The 22,181-nt window shown below is 37.3% G+C and overlaps 1 protein-coding gene across 2 annotated transcripts in view; it reads left to right on the top strand.

Moving 5' to 3' along the window:
• Fchsd2 (FCH and double SH3 domains 2) overlaps positions 1–22,181 on the top strand; it is a 186,127-nt gene that overhangs the window by 37,416 nt on the left and 126,530 nt on the right. The window lies entirely within an intron of this gene.

Genomic DNA, 22,181 nt, shown 5'->3' with positions numbered 1-22,181 from the left:
TGAGCCTAATAAGATTTTATAATTTGTTTGGTGGCTGTGGTGAGTTAGAAAATTCCATAGATATGGTTAAGTTTTTATGATTGAATCTCCAGGAATGATGATAGATTCTTACCTCTTCCAAAATCATTTCCTCTACTTTTTGTTGTGCCCATAGTTTGTTCCTGTTCTGGAACTATGAAATTTCATTACATTGAAATAAATGTTTGGCAAAGCTTAGAGAAAAATCAAGTAGAATTTGTCTTAATTTTAGCATTTATTTTTGGTTTAAGCTATTAAATATTTTTAAAGGCATATATGTTTAGCTATTACATATATATATATATATATATATATATACACACATATAAATTTTTAAATTACTTTTATGTTGTATACTAGCATTTTGCCTTCTTGTAATTGTGTGTATTATGTGTGTGCTTGGTGTCTATGGAAGCTGACAGGGCATCAGATCCCCTAGGACTAGAGTTGTTATGGACAGTTATGGGTGCTGGGAATGAAACCCGAGTCCTCTGTAAGAGCATCTAGTGCTCTTAACCACTGAGCTATCTCTCCAGTGCCTACATATAAACATTTAAAAATTAGTTGAAAATTTCAGCATTTGCCATTCTTGTGGGACTTTGCTGTGATAATCCCTCTTTCTGTCATTGTACTGTCTAATGATCCGGTTTGGGAGCTCCATGGTCTCAACTGTTATTTATTGTTGGTATGTCCTCTAAATAGGAAGTTTTGAGTTCAAAAGATGGTGCAGGGAGCAATTTCTTGTTGTATGAAAGTGATGATCTGGGATCCTCAGAACCCACATACAAGCTAGATAGAGTAGCGTGCATCTGTGATCTCCAGTGAGAAGGGAGTTGGATAAGAGAATTGCCACACACACACCGGCAGCAATCCTAGTATACATGCCACAACTAGGAAGAGACTATGTCTTAAACAAGGTAGAATTTGAAGACTGACAGTTGAGATAGTCCCCCTGACCTCCACAGGCATTCATACTCACACACATGCACCCCTACCTCCTTACACACAAAAGAGAAGTGAATAAATAAGCAAGCAAGTCTTATATCCCCCATAAAATGGTGGCTGCTAACATAGTTCAGAGTATTTGCCCAGTATGTGCAAGACTTTGATCTCCTGCACTAAAAGAAGAAAAGATAATAGAAGAAAAGAAAAAGGAAAAAAAAGGGGAATTCTAATTTATGTTTTGAACTTCTTTTTTTTTAATTTCTTTACCTGTTCTTTAAAAATTTATTTAAAAATTTTAGTTTAACATACAAAGTAAAAGGTTTCACATTAATACATATTTGTCCCCTTGCCCCAATATGTCAATTTTAATTCCTTTTCCTTTCTTTGAGACAGTCTCCCAGTATATTCGAAGTTGACTCCACCTCAAATATAGAATAGTCTGGCTTCTAGTTTAGAGATCCTCCTGCCTCTGCCTCCCAAGTGATGGGACTAAAGACACATGCTGCCAAGCTCAACCCATTTCATTGTTTTTGGTATTATTCTGTTTCATTTTATTCATGTTGTGGTACTGGGGATTGAGCCCAGGGTGGATACATACTAGACAAATTCCATCATTTTACTACATTCTTAAGCTAATGATACACTATCTTAAAATTACATGTTTATTTAAAAATCTTTTCATACATTGACAAACACCGAATACATTTCTAGATATTATGGATATAACAATGCTCACAAAGGGAGTGGGGTGGGTGTAGTTCTTGCACTTCTCTCTGTGGATATATGTAGTCTTCCAGTCAGCTATCCTAAATTCTTTCTATTCAGAGCCACTAACATAGCATTTTGGTCAGATGTCCATTCTTTATTGTTACTTACGGATTTTTAATAGTAATACTGGTGTTCTCTATACAAAAGATTGATTGCCAAAAAGATTGAGCACTTATGAGATTCAGAGGACATATAGAAGACTCACTTTAACACTATAATTTTTTTTTTTTTTTTTTTTTTTTTTTTTTTTGGTTTTTGAGACAGGGTTTCTCTGTATAACCCTGGCTGTCCTGGAACTCACTTTGTAGACCAGACTGGCCTCGAACTCAGAAATCTGCCTGCCTCTGCCTCCCAAGTGCTGGGGTTAAAGGTGTGCACCACCACCGCCTGAACTTATATTAACTTTTGTGAAACTTATTTTATTTTTGCCTTGAAATTTCAAATAAAATGCAAATTGCTTATTAAGAGAAGCAGCAGACAGGTATGCATGTAATTTCAGTTCTTTGGAGGTGTGTGATGAGTTTCAGGAGAGCATGTACTATAGAATAGTATATGAATATCTTTCCAATATGTCTGCGTGTATGTGTGTGTAAATTCATTTAAACTTGAGATGGATTATTTGACATCAATTTGAAAGATGTGCCTTCAAGCACATGCAATACTTGTAATACATCTTTAGAAGAATGTTAGGAATTAAAAAAAAAGAAAGGGAAATGTTGCTGACTCTCACTTAATTTACACTTAATAGAATTCGAGTGGTGAACCTATGGGTTGTATGGCAGATTCAGTTTCCTACAGGAGTATTAACGTTTTATTTTTAAGCATGGTTTATGAAGTTCACTTTGTAATTCTCCAGAAATAACAGATGACTCGTGTGTGTGTGTGTGTGTGTTTATACTAGCATAACAAATGGATCTCTGCAAATAAAGTAGCCCTAAAAGATGGCCAAGTTGCACTAAATCTTAGGGTAAAACCAAATCTGGCTTAAAGATAGCTAGTCACTAAAGTGTTTGTAAATTCATTTGCAGTACTCAAGCTGAAATTGCTACAGTCAACTTCTGTGTATTAATGTACTTCCTGTAGTCTTTGGCAGAATGTTGCTAGTAAAGGAAGGATACAAAAGGTTATTGTGGTTGGAGAGAAAGAACAGGAAAAGATTGTGGACTTTTAAGGGCGGCTCCTTACTGAAGGACAAACAGAATAAACATACTCATGCTGGCAGTTACCCTGTAATATCACCCTCTGACACCTAAAGCTTTTTTTTTTTTTTAAACTATTTTCCTTCTTTTAAGAAATAAGTTTACAAACAGTTGAACATGGTACCTGAGAATTAGGATTACATGTGTGTATGTATGTGTATATATATGTATATGTGTGGTGTGTGTATGTGTGTGTATATATGTGTATATATATATATATATATATATATATATATATATTAGGAATTCTCTTTGGCAAATTCCTTCTGTAATAGAGGCTTAAACTGTAGTCAGTTCAGCTTTATGTAGTTAGTTTTTCTGTGCTATTGGGGAAACTATATACTTGAAGCCTTTTTTTTTTTTCTTCCATCTCATTCTGTGAGTAAGGAGACAAGGTAACTACTATGGCAGAAAGCCCATCAGAACAAAATTGATGCAGTTACTTTTATATTTATGTTGATGCTTTTAAAATGACTTTATTGTATTTTTGGTTTTTTGTCATACATAGGTGTTAGAAATACAGTTGGAAGGAACAGGCTAACTTTTGTATAAGTAAGATAGTCTAACTAATTTTATATAGTTTAAATTTTAAAGTTGTAAAGCTGTGTTAAAAGAGGAAATTGTAGATGTGAGTAAATTTGGTCTTTCTGGGCAAATAGATTTGTTAGACTTTCATCTTTCTATGGCTGTTCTGTAGCACATTTTTAAAAGAAATGAGTAAAAAATAATTGCTTATTCGACTTCTATTCCTTTTTTCTCCAGAACCTGTTTCTGTTAATGAATTTAGTGGTTAGGCTGGCATAATGTAGGAGTAGAAAGAGGGAAGAGTTTAGGCCAGAGCTGTGGTTTTTAAACTCTTGTAGATAGCATGCCCGGTTCCCTCCTCCCTCCCTCCCTTCCTATTTGTTTAAAATACAGGCTCTCAATATGTATCCCAGGCTGACCTGGAACTCATGTTTCTCCTGCCTTAACCCCTGACTGTTAGGACTAACAGTGTGTGCCATCATGTTTCAATGTTTATTATAATGTTTATGCTTTTAATTTCTTGTTCCTTTTTCCCCCAGAAAAATCTAATAGATTCATTTATAATTGTCATAAATTTGAGCTGTTAAAAATGCCTTCACTGAAACATTTTGACTTGCATTAGTATGTTGCATTTACATCTCGAATTTGTATTAAAAATTCACACACAGATGAGAACAGAAAAACTGTTAATACTCTGTCCCCTGCTTTTTCCATCTGTAGTCATATACTTAGGTACCTTTTAATCCCATGGAAAAAGTAACTCACATTTAGAACTACTGAAAACAGAAAGAAGAGGAAAAACTTTTTTTTTTTTTTTTTTTTGAGAATGAAATGTTTCCTCTCATAGTGGGACTCTTATGTAAGTTCTCTGTGTATGCGGCCTGCTAGCTGGATAGCTTTTGGCATAATAGGTTGCTGTCTTCAAAAACTCCAGCTAGATAGGTTTCACTTGCCTCCTTACAAAGCACTCTTAGCTATACCCTGGAAGCACAGATCTGTTTTGAAATCTTGAGCAATTTCTCACACCAGATATTGGAAGGAGAGCTTATGAATGAAGTCTAGTGGGCTTCTGAATGCAGCTGAATCCAGGGAGTGCCACAGTACTTGGCCATAGTGATGAAGTTTCTTCACCCTGCAGTATAGGGGGCACTCCTGTGAGTAATTTTTGTAGCCAGTTGTTTTTTGTGTGTTTTATCACCAGTGGATTTGCTGGCAATCCACTTTATACAAGCCAGGCTATGAGTCCCTCGTTACTGAACCTCCTTCTTGGGCTGGAGCTCCGTGAGAGGCAGCATGGTGTCAGTGGCTCTCTTTATTAGGCATATCAGTCTGTGTATGTTTTCATTCATTCGTTGATTCTATGAATTGAGTTTGAGTCTCTTGCTCTAATTGATCAAAACCTGTTCGTTTCTTTGTTTTGATTTCTTTTATCCCACCTCTGTATATAGGTGTATGTGTAATCTTCTCTCTAATATAGTTAGTTAACTAAGATAGATTGAGTCTGGCTTCCAACTCACTGTATAGCAAAGGATGACCTTGAACTTCTAGTCCTCCTCCCTGCTCCTTAGTACTGGGATTGCGGGCATGTGCTACCACACCCGGCTTATGCCTTGGTGAGGATTGCAGCCAACTACAGAAGCAGCTGAACCCTGTTGTTGAATTAGGGAAGGCTGAAAGAAGCTGAGGAGAAGGGTGATCCTGTAAGAGAATCAGCGGTCTCAATTAATCTGGACCCTGAGATCTCTCAAACACTGGACCACCAAACAGACAGCATACACCAGCTGATATGAGGTCTCCAACACATACAGTAGAGGACTTCCAGGTCTGTGTTCATTCAGCGATGATGCATCTAACCCTCAAGAGACTGGAGGCCCCAGGGAGTTTAGAGGTCAGGTGGGGTGAGGGGTGGGGGCATCCACTTGGAGACGGGGTGGGGAGGAGGTGTGGAATGTGGAGCAGAGGGTGGGTGGGTGGGGGTTAGGGAATGGAATATGGAGTGTAAAAAATAAGTTAAAAATAAAAATTAAATTAAAAAATATTTTTCTAAGGTTTATTTATTTATATTTTATGTGTACGGATGTTTTTCTTGTGTACCATATGTGTGCCATGTGGTACCTGTGGAGGTCAGAAAAGGGTTTCAGATCCCCTGGAAATGGAGCTAATAATAGATGTAGGCTGCCATGTTGGTTTAGGGAACCAAAGCCAAGTCCTCTCTGGAAAAGCAACAGGTGTTCTTAACCCCTGAGCTGTGTCTCCAGCTCCCCAAATACAAATCTTGAAGGCTACTGGAGCCATCCCCCAATTTTTCTGCTGGAAAACCTTTTTATTAGGTATTCTATATTCACACATTTTTAGTTTTATGTGTTCCATATAGTTTTCAAAAAATTTATATGGAGGTATGATGGTATACATCATTAATCCTTGCACTTGGGAGGCCTGGGTAGGAAGATCTCTGAGTGCCAGGCAGGCCTGAAGACCTGATGTATGTGTGTACTTGCTGTTTGGCCGGGGCTATGTAGTGAGACCCTGTCTCTATTTTTTTAGTTTTGTTCATTTGTGTGTGTGTGTGTGTGTATTACGAAGACACTTCTGCATTTCCCTGAGTAGTTCCGTTGTGCCATTCAAGAAGCAGATCAAGTGTCATCTTACCTTAGGATATCATCTGCTGCTCTGGATTTGAGAACTCTCTAATGTGCCCTAGTCATAGCTTCTTGTGTATATCATATCATTTACTGTTCTATGTTGTTCTGTTGAATGTTTACTAAATGTTTATTCAATGAATGAAAAATATAGTTTCAGGTTTTGAAAATTATTAATTTCTAATAATGGCAATAAAATATGGTAAACCTAAATTGTTCTATCATGTTATAATTAGCACTCTGAACTCTGAAGTGCTAAATTGGTTCATTTAAACAAAGTTGAAGAAACAAACTTGCCATAGTCATGTTTTTTTTCCCTTCCCTGTAGATCAGGCTGTCCTTGAACTCATAGAGCCTGAGTGCTGGGATCAAAGGTGTGCACCACTGTGCTGGGCTTCAGATGTTTTCTTTTTTTCTTTTTCTAAGATTTATATATTTATTATATGTAAGTACATCGTAGCTGTCTTCAAACATTCCAGAAGAAGGTGTCAGATCTCATTACGGATGGTTGTGAGCCACCATGTGGTTGCTGGGATTTGAACTCAGGACCTTCGGAAGAGCAGTCGGTGCTCTTAACCACTAAGGCATCTCTCCAGCCCCCCAGATGTTTTCTTAAACAATTATTTTCTTTATATATTGCCTACATATTCCTATGGAACAACGTATCTCAGTCACATTGTCCTAAAGTCATGCTCTGATTGGCTAACACCTTTTTTTCCTTACAGTTGTCTTTCTTAATCGTTTTGATTATTTTATAATTTCAATTAAGACATAGAAACAATTTGGCATTATGTACTATGTATCTTTATGTACACTTCATATTTTCTTATTATAGCTACCAATTAGACAACTTATTGTACAGTAGCTTCAGTAATAGGAGTCAAAGTATATAGTGAGATAAGTAAAGACCTCAGGTCATATAGTCATTTTACAATGCATTAGTTTAAGGGTGACTTCATTTTAAGTTATTTTATGCATTCATGAAAGCAAGTAAGGTTTTGTAGTAGGTTGGTAGTGGGACCCTAAACTGTATCTAGCAGAACATGTGAATGTGACCTTATCTGGAAGAGTAACTTTGCAGATGGGTTAGAGTAGGCTGACCCTAATCCGGTGACTGGTGTCTTTGATGGGGACATTCAGACATAGAGATTTCACAGAATGAAGATAGGGACAGAAACTGGAGAGAGGAGTGAATCAGGACTGTCAGGGATAACTGGCTATCCCCATGTGCCAGGAAAGATGCCCAGACAGATTCTCTTATTCACAAAGAAGCCTGCAGTTTTAGACTTCTAACCTCCGGAACTGGGAAAGCATACCTTTTTCTTGTCTTGAAAACACCCATTAATGGAGCTTTCTTTTAGCAGCTCTGTGGAACTAATATATTACTCAATATGATTTTCCTATCCAGATATCAGTTTGAACTTCTTAGTGTAGCTACCTGTACAATGTGATTGAAAAGGTGCTAACTACTAAATTAATGGTGGTGATCAAGTTATTGAAGTAGATGAGCACACCACTATTTTTGTTTATTTTTATTATTTTTTTGTATAGTTTTTTTACATTTAAAAAAAGACTTATTTATTTTATGTATATCAGTACACTGTAGCTGTACAGATGGTTGTGAGCTATCATGTGGTTGCTGGGAATTGATTCAGGACTTTTGCTTGTTCCGTCCTAAAGATTTATTTATTATTATATCTAAGTATACTGTAGCTGTCTTGACACACCAGAAGAGGGCATCAGATCTCATTATGGATGGTTGTGAGCCACCATCTGGTTGCTGGGATTTGAACTTAGGACCTTTGGAAGAGCAGTCAGTGCTCTTAACTGCCGAGACATCACTCCAGCCCCATTTTAAAGTTTTTTTTTTTTTTTTTATTCCTGCTACAGTTTTCCCTTTCTCCTTTCCTCCTAGTCCATCTCCTATTTATTTATTTTTTAAAGATTTATATTATTCTATTTTTTGAGATCCAGTCTCTCTATGTATCTCTTACTGCACTGAAACTATGTAGATTAGATTGGCCTTAAATTCACAGAGATCTGCCTGTCTCTGCTTCCTGAGTGCTGGAATTAAAGGTGTATGCACCATACCCAGCAAGATTTGTTTTATGTATAAGAGTGTTTTGCCTGCACGTATGTATGTGCATCACATGTTTGCCTGGTACCCAAGGAGGCTAGAAGAGGGCATAAAATGTCCTGGAACTGGAGTCACAGATGTTTGTGGGCAACTACATAGGTGCTGAAAATCAAACCTGGGACCTTTATAAGGGCACTAAGTGTTTTTAATTTAACCTCTGAGCAAACTCTCTAGCCCCAAGACTTATTTTTAAAGTTTTATTTTTAACTAGGTGCATAGGTGTCCCCAGCTGCAATTGGGTTCATTGGAGCTGACGTTACAGGAAGTTATGATATATATGATACAGCCTGATATAGGTGTTGGGAACTGAACTCATGTCTTCTGTAAGAGCAGGATGTATTCTTAACCTCAGAGGCAGTGCTTCACCAGTATTGTATTTAAAATCATTACACAGACACTATCAGATCTGGACTATTACCTCACTTTAAAATTGAAGATGTAGGTTCAGAAAAGTGGCCCTGGTACAGTCTGAGCCTTAGTATGTGGTTAAAGTCCTGCATTCTTTTTCTCTGTTACTCTGTAGGCTACAGGGGTCAGTTTCTAATGACTCAGTCTTTCATATATTTATAGTTTTTCTTCTTCCTCTCACAGTTTAACTTTGTAAATTCTGAGTAAGTAAGAACTAATCAAACCTTAAGTATCCATCCACCTTTTCCAAATCCGAAATTCTATAAAATGTTGGTGTTTGTTTGTATCTCTTCTTTTAATCGAGATTGGAGTCTAAACTAAACTGTACCATTTTATTCCCCTGAGATTGTTTAATAGCTGAAACAAGGAAACACCAGACATTTCTCATGGAAGTTTCAGGGACTTCAGAATTTTATCTAGAGATTCAGAATGATGAGAACACTCATTCCTGTCTATTAATAGCTTCTCGCAGATTAAACAAACAAAGCCACTAAATTATTACAGCTTTAAAGCCCTCCCAGCAAATAAGGTTACTGCCAATAGAGACTAGCATCCTATCTGTCCATCTATCCATTTATTTGTTTATTATTATTGTTGTTGTTGTTGTTATTATTTAAAAGACAGGACCAGTAGCTGTAGAGATGTCGCAGTGATTAGGAGGACCTGAATCTGTTTCCCAGCACCCACATGGCAGCTTCCAACCATTTGTAAAGCCCATCCTGAGTGATCTGATGCCCTCTTCTGACTGCCTCACATGGTACACATACATACATGCAGACAAAACACCTATATACATAAAATAAAAATAACTCAAAAAAGAGGGTACCATAACACTTCCTAAGAAACATCCTGTGTGAGTGTTTGTGCTGTATTCTATACATGTAAAGTCTTGGCATGCAGGATTCCATTTTGCTTATGATCTTTTCTAATATTTAGTGTAGTACTTGATGTCTTATAAAACTGGGTGTGTGGGAAATGAAGGATGCTTTCTTCCTGTAGATATTAACATTTAGAGTAGATATTGATGTTACTCTTCATTGGGGAAATGTGTTAAAAAAATGTGTCTTTGTGGAGGCCTGGAGAGAGGGTTCATAAGTTAAAAGCATTGGTTCTATTTCCAGCACCCCCATGGTGCTGTGCAACCATCTGTAATTCTAGTCAGAGGATCTGATGTTCTCTTCTGACCTCTGAGGGCACCAGCCATACCAGAAATGCACATACATATATCCAGGCAGAAGATTTCATATACATAAAATTTAAAATAATGTTAGCTGTCTTTTTACCAAAACTGGAGAACACAGTTGTTCCTATAGTGTAATAAATTACTCCTTAAAATTATTATACATTAATCATTTTTATTTTTAAGAAATTTATTGTATGTATGTATGTATATGTGGGTATGATATGTGTGTGAATGTGGAAGTCATTTACAGAAGTCAGCTGTCTAATGTCATGGTGGCTTGGTTAGTTGTGTGGTTGTTTTTTTGTTTTTGTCATTTTTACAAAGTCATTGGGAACTTCAGCTGAGAGAGTGCCCTACCAGATTGGCCTATGGGCAAGCTATGATTGATGAGGGAGAGCCCATCTCACTGTGGGTGGTGCCATTCTGGGCACTTGTATGTGTATGTGGAGAAAAAGCCAGTATGCAACATTCCTCCATGGCTTTTGCTTCAGTTTCTGCCTTGAGTTCCTGCCTTGACTTTCCTCAACAATGGAATGTGACCTGTGAGTTATAAGTAGAAATAAACACCTTCCTCTCCAAATTGTTTTTGGTCACAGTGTTTTGTCACAGGAATAGAAACTCTAACTTGGCACTCGGTTTGTCAGGTTTGTGCAGCAAATTCTTTTACAGGGTAAGTCATCTTTCCTGACACAAACTTTTTTTTTCTTTTTTTAGGATCCAGTTCTGTTATCTATATAGTGACTTACTTTTCTTTCTTTCTTTCTTTCTTTCTTTCTTTCTTTCTTTCTTTCTTTCTTTCTTTTTTTTTTTTTTTTTTTTTTTGAGACAGGGTTTCTCTGTGTAGCCCTGGCTGTCCTGGAACTCAACTTTGTAGACCAGGCTGGCCTTGAACTCAGAAATCCGCCTGCCTCTGCCTCCAGAGTGCTGGGATTAAAGGCGTGTGCCACCACGCCCGGCTATTTTCCTTTCATCATTTAAAAAAATACTTCATGTACTTTAGCAGAATTATGCTCTTAATTTTCATAAAACTAATAAAAAATGAATCATTGACTCAAGACAGTTGTTTTTAGTGACGTATTAACAAATGTTATTTATTCAAGCAAAATTTTTTTTACCAGCTTAAACATTACAATTCAGTGAGTGTTTGATAAATATGAGCACATGGCTTCTTAAGTTAATATTTAAGAGTAGATAAAAGTTGATTATTTTCAAAGGGTTTGTAATCAAGTAATATAAATGCATATCTAAATGACTATAGTATGAGGCAGAATATAGTTGCTTGGTTTATGCTGGTCAGAAATTTATGCTAGCAGCATGACAAGTCACAAGGACTAGTCATGTTTGTACTAGTCAATTTGTACTAGTAATGATCAGTCAGAAAGACCCTATGCCTATACACTCAGTGTTAATTGCTGTGGAACATGATTGTACACCTATTCATATACATTGAGGCCCTCTTGGCTGTTTGGCTCTATTCCTTACTTGGAACTTATTTTAAATATTTTTAGATTTTATGCATTAGAAAATTTAACTGTTAAAAGTGGAATTCTGGATGGGCAGTGATGGCATACACCTTTAATCACAGCACTAGGAGTCAGAGGTAGGTGGATTTCTGAGGTTGAGGCCAGCCATGGCTACACAGAGATTCACTGTCTCAGAAAACCAAAAAGAAAAAAAAAAAAAAGAATTCTGAGGAATAAAAGTTTTCCAAGTTGAGAATATAGCCTGATGAAGAATATGGTTTGATTATCAGTTGTGGTTTTGGCTTTGTAACCTCAGACCTTAACTACCTTATGCTTCACATTATCAGTCTATAAGATAGGATAATAGGGGGCTGGAGAGTTGGCTCAGTGTTAAGAGCACTGACTGCTCTTCCAGAGGTCCTGAGTTCAATTCCCAGCAACCACATGTTGGGTCATATCCATCTATAATGGAATCTGATGCCCTCTGGCATGAAGGCATCTATATGCAAATAGAGTACTCATGATTAAAATTAAATAAAATCTTTTAAAAAATAGGATAATAGTAAATGCCTGGAGACTCTTAAGATGAACAAGGACATTGCTATGCCTGTGTATATGGAGATATATCTCCATATGCACACACTTCATTTATGGAGAAATGAACTTAGAACTATCATGTAAACAGTAGCAGGGATGACTGGGAACTTTTTAAAAAACAGGTTTAAATTTATTTTATTATTATTAAATTTTATTTTATTTTTTATTTATTCACTTTATATCCCACTCACTGCCCGCCTCCTTGTCACCCCCTCCCACATTCCTTTTCCCATCCCCTATTTTATTTTATTTTTTTGAGACAAGGTTTTACTTATATCTCAGGCTGGCCTTGCACTCAGGATTCTCACACCTTGGCTCCTTGCATGCTGGAATTACAGTTGTGCACCCACCTAGGTAGAGCAGGTTTTAAATTGGAGGTTTAAATCTGTGTTTAGGGTTCTAAGCAACTAACTGGGTCTTTGCTTTCAAAGCCCCCCAACCCCACCCTGAGAATACTGCGTTTCTTTCTTTGTTTTATTTTGTATTAATTTTTGCTGTTGGTGGCTTCTTTGTATCTTTGTGTTGATAATTCAGAGCATTTGAATATTCTGAATTAAATTTAGCACATTTCTGGTATTTTTTAATGTATTCATATATTTGTATTCTGTTCTTCAACTGATCTACTGTAGAAGATAAAGTGTAAATATGCTTTGTTGTTTTTGAATGTTTCTATCTAGCAAAATTGGAAGACTATTACAATTATAATTAATGTTCTGATACCCTTCATTTGAATCCTAACATTTAGTATATTTGCTTTATTCTGTATTTAGCCATCTATTAATCCTACCATCAATCAATTCATCTTGCTTTTGGTCAATGTTAAACTACATTTTGGAGATCTGTATACTTATATGTTCAGGTATGCTCCTTGCCATTCCTGTCTCACTGTGTTGCACAGGCTGGCCATAGATTCCTGGACTCCAGGAATTCTCATCTGTCAGCCTCCCAAGCAGTTGGGACTAGAGGCTTACCCCACCGTGCCAAGACACCCCTTTTATTTCATCCATTTGGTGTTCCAATACGTTTTCTTTTCTCTTTGAATACTTTATTTTAGTTTCAAGAAGAGTCTGCCAGGGCTAATTCTATGACTATACCTTCTCATTACTTAGACTTGTGGTTTTCTCTGGGTTTATTTTACTTTATTTTATTGAAAGGTACTTTGTCATGGGAAGGGAGAGAGGACCCAGCTAGTAAAGGCACCCACTGTCACTGTCACTGTACCTGATAACCTGTTTTATCCCTGGATTCCATATCATAGAAGAAAACTCTGAGTTCCACATGTGCTTCATGTTGCACATGCATGCACACATAAAACATATTTTTTTAAAAAAACTAATTTATGCTGGAGAGATGGCTCAGTGGTTAAGAACTCTTGTCGTTTGTTCTTCCAGAGGACCCAGGTTCAATTCCCAGCATTCACATAGTGGCTAACAACTCTCTACAGCTCCAGTTCCAGGAGATCAGACATCACCTTCTGCCCTCCACAAGGCACTGGACACATACATGGTACACAGACAAACATGCAGGCAAAGAACTCATATGTAAAAGAATAAAAACTATTAAAAAAGAAGCGATTAAAGTGATACTTAGCTAAGGGTGTAGCTCGGTGGTAAAGTGCTTAGGTTGTGTGAAGCCCTCGGTCTATTTCATCATCTAAATAAGTAAACAAAAAATAAAATGAAAAACATGTTTCATAATTATTTTAATAACCTTCTTGAACATTTTGTGGCTTACAGCTAGCACTTTGTACTTATGGTTTTTAGTACTTAAGGCCATGATTTCTAAAGTTTTGTTTTTGTTGGTGAATTCCTCTGTACCATTAGATGTCAGAAGCATTGCTTGCTTTGAAATTATTTGGAAGACTTCAGCTAGAATAGAAATTCACCATGGAGAGGCGTCATGTTTCCCTTCTTACAGGTCACAGTTTATGAAGGGTAGAACCCAAGTACTTGTTGATACATTGATAAGTGCTCAAAATATTCTAGCACTATTGTTCTAAAGTTGACGATTTAAAAACAAACTGCAGCTTATGCTTGTTAACGGTTTATAAGAATTTGTATTCATTATGTATATTTGCAAAGGAATTTTTTTAAAAAATCATAGGAAATTATTTAAGAGGTGTTTAACAGTAAGGGATCATTCTCAGAATAGCAGGATATCCTTCTATTTTCCAGGTTTTGCATTTATGTTTCATACAGGAGTATAATGACCTACTTTGACATACTTTTTCAGAAAAGAATTTTATTTTAAAATAATTAATTGAATTAGGTAACAATGGAGGAATTTAACTTATAAAGATTAGATTACAAGTAAAATCCAAAGTATATTCGCACAATAATATTTTCTGTACCATTTGATTGTTGATGCTTTTCCTTTTGTGGAGGAATCAAATAATTTTATTCAGGGGCTTGAGGTTGGGGAGGGGCTGAAGAGGTCTGTATGGTCTGATGTCCTCAGTAGGATAGATCGTCGTGACTTCCTCATTACTCTTGTTTCTATGGGGTTCTTTATTTGTGATTTTATGAGACAGGGTCTTGCTGTGGAGCCCAGGTTGACATTGAACTTATTCTGTAGCCCAGGCTGGCCTCATAGGCACTGTAATTATTAGTTTCTAGAGTGCTAAGATTGCAGGTATGTGCCACCACAACCAGCTGATTCTTGCTTCTTAATATAAATGTATCATTTTAAAACTGTTGAGTAAAGATGGTGCGGTGGTTCCTACTCTCAGCCCTCAGTAGGTGGTTCGTACTCTCAGCCTTCAGTAGGCTGTCCGGAGTGTAAGGCAGCAGTGTAAGGGCAGAATGTTTAATTACCTCAGCCCTAACTTTAATGAATAATTGGAGGAAGAACAAGAATGAGAGGTCATTTGGAAGGGTTATGTTTAGCCATCCAGAGCAGAGCTTGGCCAACTTCCTCTCTCACCCCCAAAGGGCAAAACAGTAAATATTTCATATTTTGAATGTCATATGATCTCTGCCAAATTAACTGTCTTTGCTAGTGGAGAATGAAAGCAGCCATAGACAGTTGGGAAACAAATGACTGTAACTGTGCTTCAAACCTGACTTAATAAAACAGTCAAAAGACTGTAATGTGTTACCCTGTGTGCCGTACAGCTGTTTGCTTTAAAGGATCGTTATCCCCACTCTGTGTCTCTTTGTGTGTGTCTCTCTCCCTCCCCTCCCCCTTCTCTGTGCCTCTATCTCTCTTCCTCTCACTAATTTGTGAATGGGTAATTTAGAAAACCTAGTAAGATGAATTATTGGGGAAGTTGCATTTAAAAGTTCTAACTATGAGCTTAAAATTTTTTAGTTTTATAGACAAGTTATATTTTAATAAATAGATGTAGGGAAAAAAGACAAGAATTTTGCAAATGTTTCATGTTATTCCTGAAACTGTCTTCTTGCCTGTTGTATTAGTTTTCCTGTTCCTGTGATGCTTGACAAGAGCAACTTAAAGAAGAAAGACTTTACTTTGGCGCATGGTTTGTGGTAGGGAAGGCTGGTGATGATGGGAATTTAAGGATCTTGTCACATTGTGTCTTGTGGTTGCCAGTGACAGGATCAGGATGCAGAAACTAAAAGTACTGGCATAATGAATTAAGCTTAATACAATGGAACCTCACAGGAGCAAATGTCCTACAATAGACTCAGCATAAAATGAGGTAACTTACGAACAAGATAGGTGAGAGGCACAGTGGTTTCAATTTAATCTCAGTAAGAGCCCTAATGTAAAAATGTCTGATAGTGTAACACAATTTATTAACAGCAATAACATAGCTGAATGCTGAATGTTTACATGAAAGATGCATTAAATTTGAAAGAAAACAATAACAAATTTTATTTGAAGAATTTAAACCAATAACCCACTAGAATACATTGGCTCTGACCTATGTATCAATATCTGAGGAATAATGACTGGAAATAAAATCCGTAAAAAGTTTTAAAGTAGATTTCTTAGGAGAGTGATCTAAATAAACTACTGATGGGCACTGGGAAGACTAGGAACAGGGTATAAAGAAAGGACAAACATAAAAGTCTTCAATTCCTAAAATACCTTGATACTTGCTAAAATATTAAATGAATTGCGTTAGATATTACCATACCTCTTTTTGGTTGTTGATAACTTTTCTGCAAAGAGCTGGACAGTTAAGATGTTTGGCTTTACAGATCCAAGGGTCTAGCAACTACTCTATAAACAAACATAAGCCATAGATAACATGTAGGTAAATGGGTATGGTTGACATATAACAAAATTTTATTCATAAAAGCAGGTGGCAATAGCTTGTCAAAATCTTTTCTGTGTTGAAAAAGATCAACACATGGAATGGATGCAAACAAGGTTACACTATATCATCTTTGTACCACTTCTTGCTCCAAAGATCCACAAAAGTACTAAAACAATTCAGCAAGACACAAAACAGATGGCAGAATAGAGGGGGAGAGGTCCAGAGTGAACATGACCCTGGAGGGGGCCATATGAGGAGCAGGGGAGGGGAGAGCCAGGAGAGAAAAGGGTCTGGTAACCAAAATGGCTGGGTTATATAGGGAAGGGGATCTGGGGGCAGAGCAGCCCAGACCTTGGGCTAGAGAAGTTTATAGTAAGGGGCCTTTGCCTCTTACTATAGTAAGTGTCTGGGATTAAAGGCGTATGCCACCATGCCTGCAAGGTTTTTTGTTATTGTTGTTTTGTTTTAATTACACTTGTGTTGTGCCTGCATCTGAAAGTTAGAGGACAACTTGCAGGAGTTAGTTTCTTCCTTTCACTGAGTCCTGGAGATCAAATTTGGGCTGTTAGACTTGCCCACTGAGCCATCCTATTGGCCCATTGTGTACAAGTTTTTAAGTGGACATATGCTTTTAGTTTTCTTGGGTTTATAGCCAACTTAAGTACTGGTATTTTCAGAATCTACCTAAACTGACTTTTGAAGTGGTTCTACCCATTTGCATTTTCAGTAGCAGTTTCTATGCATCTTTGCTCACATGTGCTCTGGTCTTAAATTTTTAGCCATCCTTGGTATATTAAAAAATAGATTTTTTCTTTTTTTTCTTTTATTTTTTTCTTTTATTGGATATTTTCTTTATTTACATTTCAAATGCTATCCTCTTTCCTGGTTCCCCCTCTGTAAACCCCCTATTCCATCCTCCCTCCTCCTGCTTCTGTGAGGGTGTACTTGCATCCATCCACCCACTAACTCCTACCTCCCAGCCCTCCCATTCACCTTCACTGGGGCATCAAGTCCTCTGGGGACCAAGGGCCTCTTCTCCCATTGACGCCCGACAAGGCCATCCTCTGCTACATATGTGGCTGGAGCCATGAGTTCCTCCATGTCTATTCTTTGGTTAGTGGTTTAGTCCCTGGGAGCTCTGGGAGGTCTGGTTGGTTCATGTTGTTGTTCTTCCTATGGGGTTACAAACCCCTTCAGCTCCTTCAGTCCTTTCTCTGACTCCTCCATTGGGATCCCTGTGCTCAGTCCAATGGTTGACTGCGAGAATCCACCTCTGTATTTGTCAGGTTCTAGCAGAGCCTCTCAGGAGACAGCTATATCAGGTTCCTGTCAGCATGTACTTCTTGGCATCCACAATAGTGTCTAGGTTTGGTTTCTGCATGTGGGATGGATCCCCAGTTGGGGGCAGTCTCTGGATGGTCTTTCCTTCAGTCTCTGCTCCACACTTTGTCTCCATATTTCCTCCCATAAGTATTTTGTTCCCCCCTCTAAGAAGGACTAAAGCATCCACACTTTTATCTTCCTTCTTCTTGAGCTTCATGTGGTCTGTGAATTACATCTTTGAACAAATATCTGGGGTATTCCAAGTTTTGAACAGGAAATAGAATGTCTTCCATTTGTCCTTCTACTGTATACCTATGTTAGAATATACCAAACCCCACCCCTCCTTTTTTAAACTAAATACTTACCAGGGTGTGTACTTCTTTTAAACTGTGATTGTGACTCACACATTTGTTTGAATTTAGGACTAACAAATGAATGTATGAAAGACATTAAACACACTGTAGTGCAATAAGAGACACAATTAAAGTTCTTTGTTCCCATAAGAAACAACCATTTCAAAACTGGCAAAATCATTTTGAAAAGAGCTCTTAAAGATACCAATCTGTTCCATGAATAGTGTGGTATATGCTTGTATTCTTTATTCAACTTTTAAGTTATAATGTCTTGTTTTAAAGTAATATATATATTATATGAATTAAACATATTGAAGACTATATGATGAATATCATACTCTCTTATAAGTATTTAAATAAAATCCTTCTTTAAATATACTTTAGCAGAACTTTGTAACATTTTGCAGCATAAGAGTTGTGGAAACCTTTGAGTTCCATCACATTAACTAAAGAAATTGTACCTTAGTAGCTTAGTCAAAATAAGCAGTGTCCCGTCTAATACAGAAGAGAGAGCTGAGGGTTAAGTAGGACAGGGTGGGGAATAAATGCATGTATATTGTTTCTGAATGTCATATAATCAGAAATCACACTATAAGAAAATGTGAAAGAACATTAGTTCTGCATGCACCCGTCTGCTCGCCCTCCCTATCTCTCCTTACCCATCTGTCTGTCTTTCTTAATAAATGGTCTCACTATGGAAGTCTTCCTTCTACCAGTTGAGTCCTGGAGTTTGAACTCAGGTTGTTGGCCTAGAGCTCTCTTTTTAGATTAGGCTGTCCTTCAACTCACAGAGATCTACCTTTCTCTGCCTTCCCAGCCCTGAGATTTAAAGGCATATGCTACCAAGCCCAGTCCATTTAATTCTAGGAAGAATCATAAGAAGAGATGTTAGATGCTTGAAAACTACCCCATTTAGAAACTGAAGACCCTGATGACTTTACATTAGAACATTAATAGCATGCAGTTAAGGAATAGTGTTGGCTTGTCAGTGTTGTATTTCTTATGGGTTTCACCTGCTACATTGTGCCTCTAATGAGAAAGGAAATGAAGACTTTTAAAAGTAAAACAATGTGCAAAGCAAGATGTTAAAAGGTTTCTAAACTTCTGCTTGTCTTATTGGCAAGGGAACAGGTACCTAACAGATGAGCTCTGGCATTGATAAGGGAGAATAGAATGTTCAACCAGGGGACCTTGGGGATAAGAGTGGGATAAACTGCTCATGATTTTTGAGAAATGTACATCAAATAGATACACATGTGTATATGTGTAAGTGTTTATATATCTCATACATTCTGAAGTAGTTCCCTTAATGAAAACACTCAGCCTCTAGCAATTAAGGGGGAGAGAAAAAAATCCCCAACACAACTCTGCTTGTTTTTCCACATGATTGCTGAACAATTGCAGCTTCTACTAGGAACCCTTCTCCTGTTCCTGGGAAAATACTCAGTAGCTGGCATTTGCATAATCGTCTTTAGGGCTATTGTGGGTGGGTTTGGGCTGCTAACACAGCGCTCTAGACTAGCCACCTGTCTGAATCAAATGAACTCAGCTTTGTGTACCGTTATCTGGTTCTCCAAATCATTCTGAGTAATGAAAGATTTGGTTAAAATATTGTGAAATTGTTATTTAGGAAACATTTTCATTGAACCTATTTTCTCCTTTTTAAGAAAAGAGAAATTGCCTTTTTCTTCCACTGGTGTAACTATATATAGCTATGTTCCTCTGCCTTCGTTTTGTAACTGCTTTTGTGGAATTATCCTCATGAATATTAACTAGGGATGTGATAATTTTAAAAGAAACTTTGAAAATGATTTTTGTTCCACCTTCTGTAAACTGTAAGTGTTGGTTAATGTTTCCTAACAGCCTACTGCACGTATGTGAGAAACTTAGACACCTAAGGAAGGGAGGAAAGAAGAAATGTCTAAGGTCCTGAAATGGCAACACGTTCATTTTCCTTGGTAAAATTTATACAAGAATTTTGGAGGTTTTTGCCTTACATATTACTATTAAGTTTCTGTTATTCATCAGCATTTAGTTTGTGATAATTATATACATGCACATTGAGTTTCTTTTGTGTGTGTGATCCTGTGTATGCAGTATAAATGCATGTATATGAAGGTCAGAGGCTGACTTTGGGTATCATCTCAAGTGTTCTCCACCTTATTGTTCGATGCAGCCTTTCTCTTTGACCCAGGAACTCACTGATTGACTATACTGGTGATAAGGTCCATAGATGTATCTGTGTAGCCTCCTCCCTACCCAGTGTTGGGGTTATAGATGTTTACCACCATGCCCTGATTTTATGTGGGTGCAGGTCATCATCCTTACGTGATAGGCACTTTATTTCCCAGCCTCCCATCCAGTTTATTAGGATATGTGACAAACTCTTATGTTGTGCTTCTTTTACATAATGACTACTGAGTTGAATTTATTGTTAAAATCCACTTGTAATTGATATAATCATATATGACAAGTCTCATTTTGAAACAAGTAAACAATGTATCTTAGTCAGGGTTTCTATTCCTGAACAAACATGATGACCAAGAAGCAAGTTGGGGAGGAAAGGGTCTATTCAGCTTACTCTTCCACATTGCTGTTCATCACCAAAGGAAGTCAGGACTGGAACTCAAGCAGGTCAGGAAGCAGGAGCTGAGCAGAGGCCACTGAGGGATGTTCTTTACTGGCTTGCTTCCCCTGACTTGCTCAGCCTGCTCTCTTATAGAACCAAGACTACCAGCCCAGAGATGGCCCCACCCACAAGGGGCCTTTCCATTTTGATCACTAATTGAGAAAATGCCTTACAGTTGGATCTCATGGAGGCATTTCCTCAACTGAAGCTCCTTTCTCTGTGATAACTCCAGCTGTGTCAAGTTGACACAAAACTAGCCAGTACACAATGATTAATAACTCTTTTTAAAAACTCCTTATCAAAAATTTTGCCTGGTCATGATAGTAATCATTTCACCTAGTTTTTATTAAGTATTTATTGAGTGAATAATGGTATATATGTAATTCATTGAATGAATGTAAGATTGAATGCTGCTAAGACATAATCAATCATTAGTAGAATGTACATTAGGTACTTTTTATTCACTTTCACTTGAGAATTATTACAGCTTTGGAAGCTATATCATTTTTTAAGATTTATTTTTATTTTTCTTATGTGTATATCTGTCATGTGTGTGTAAATATATGATATCATTCATTCTAGGACACACTAGGGTTTAGTCTTGGTATTGTATTATGTGGATCTTGATAAATGTATCATGGTATGTATCTTACATTATAGTGATAATCTGTATAATCATAATAATACGTTTGCTCTTCTTAAAATACTCCGTAGTGTTTGTTCTTTTCTACTCCCCAGTCCCCTTTCACTATTGATCCTTTCGTTTCCACTATAGTTTTCCGTTTTCCAGAATGTTGTATGGTTGGAATCATATAATATATATATAGCCATTTCAGGTTGATTTATTTGCTTATTCATTTTGCATTTAATAATCTTCCATCTCACTTAATGACTTGTTAGCTCATTTCTTTTTCATGCCAGATATTATATTGTCTGAACATACCATAGTTTACCCATCTGTCAACTGAAAGTATTATCCTTATTTTATGGATAATGAAATTCAATATGAGAGCTAGTAAGTGGCCCAAGTTCACATTTAGTATGCATACCAACTTTGAGAGTAAATTCTATAACCTTAGCCAGTAGTCTTTAATATAGGGTGCCCACACTTGTTATGTATAATATAATTACATAAAATCATTTATGAATGAGTTTTAGTGGCACCATGCTGTGGATTGCTTTGGTATGTTGCAATGTACAACTGTTTTCTTGTGGCCAAGTAAAGTGGATTTATAGATGATATATTAAGTTCTCTTGCAAACTTAACAGTTTAACATTATAATTGGAAACATAATTAATATTGAAAGTAATTCTAATAATGCATGCTTAAGTAAACACACACACAAGCAGAGCTCTCTCCTCCTACCCTTTTCCCCTTCGCCCCTGGACCAGAGTCCGCCCAAGGGTCCCCAACCATTCTCAGCTCTTCTGCAGTACCCAGTGTCTGTGGTGCTTGAGAGTTGGGAGCCCGACTCCAGCAGGTCCACGGGGACCCCAGACTGCGCCCTCCCCACCCTGGAACCGTGGCCTGGGGTACTCTTAGTCAAACTTCCTGCACTAGCTTGCCCAGCAGCCCTAGTCCCGAGTGGATGCAGGACCCCATTTTTTGTCCCACAAGGCGAGGCAGTCTCTGCTCCACACTTTGTATCTCCTCCCATGGGTATTTTGTTCCCCCTTTTAAGAAGGACTGAAGTATCCATACTTTGGTCTTCCTTCTTCTTGAGCTTCATGTGGCCTGTGGATTGTATCTTGGGTATTCTGCGCTTCTG

Source organism: Mus caroli, unplaced genomic scaffold (genome assembly GCF_978045245.1).
Source record: "Mus caroli unplaced genomic scaffold, Mus_caroli_1 scaffold_8, whole genome shotgun sequence".
NCBI lineage: Eukaryota > Metazoa > Chordata > Mammalia > Rodentia > Muridae > Mus > Mus caroli.
The sequence above is the reverse complement of the archived record's forward strand: the minus strand, read 5'-3'. Positions and strand labels throughout refer to the sequence as shown.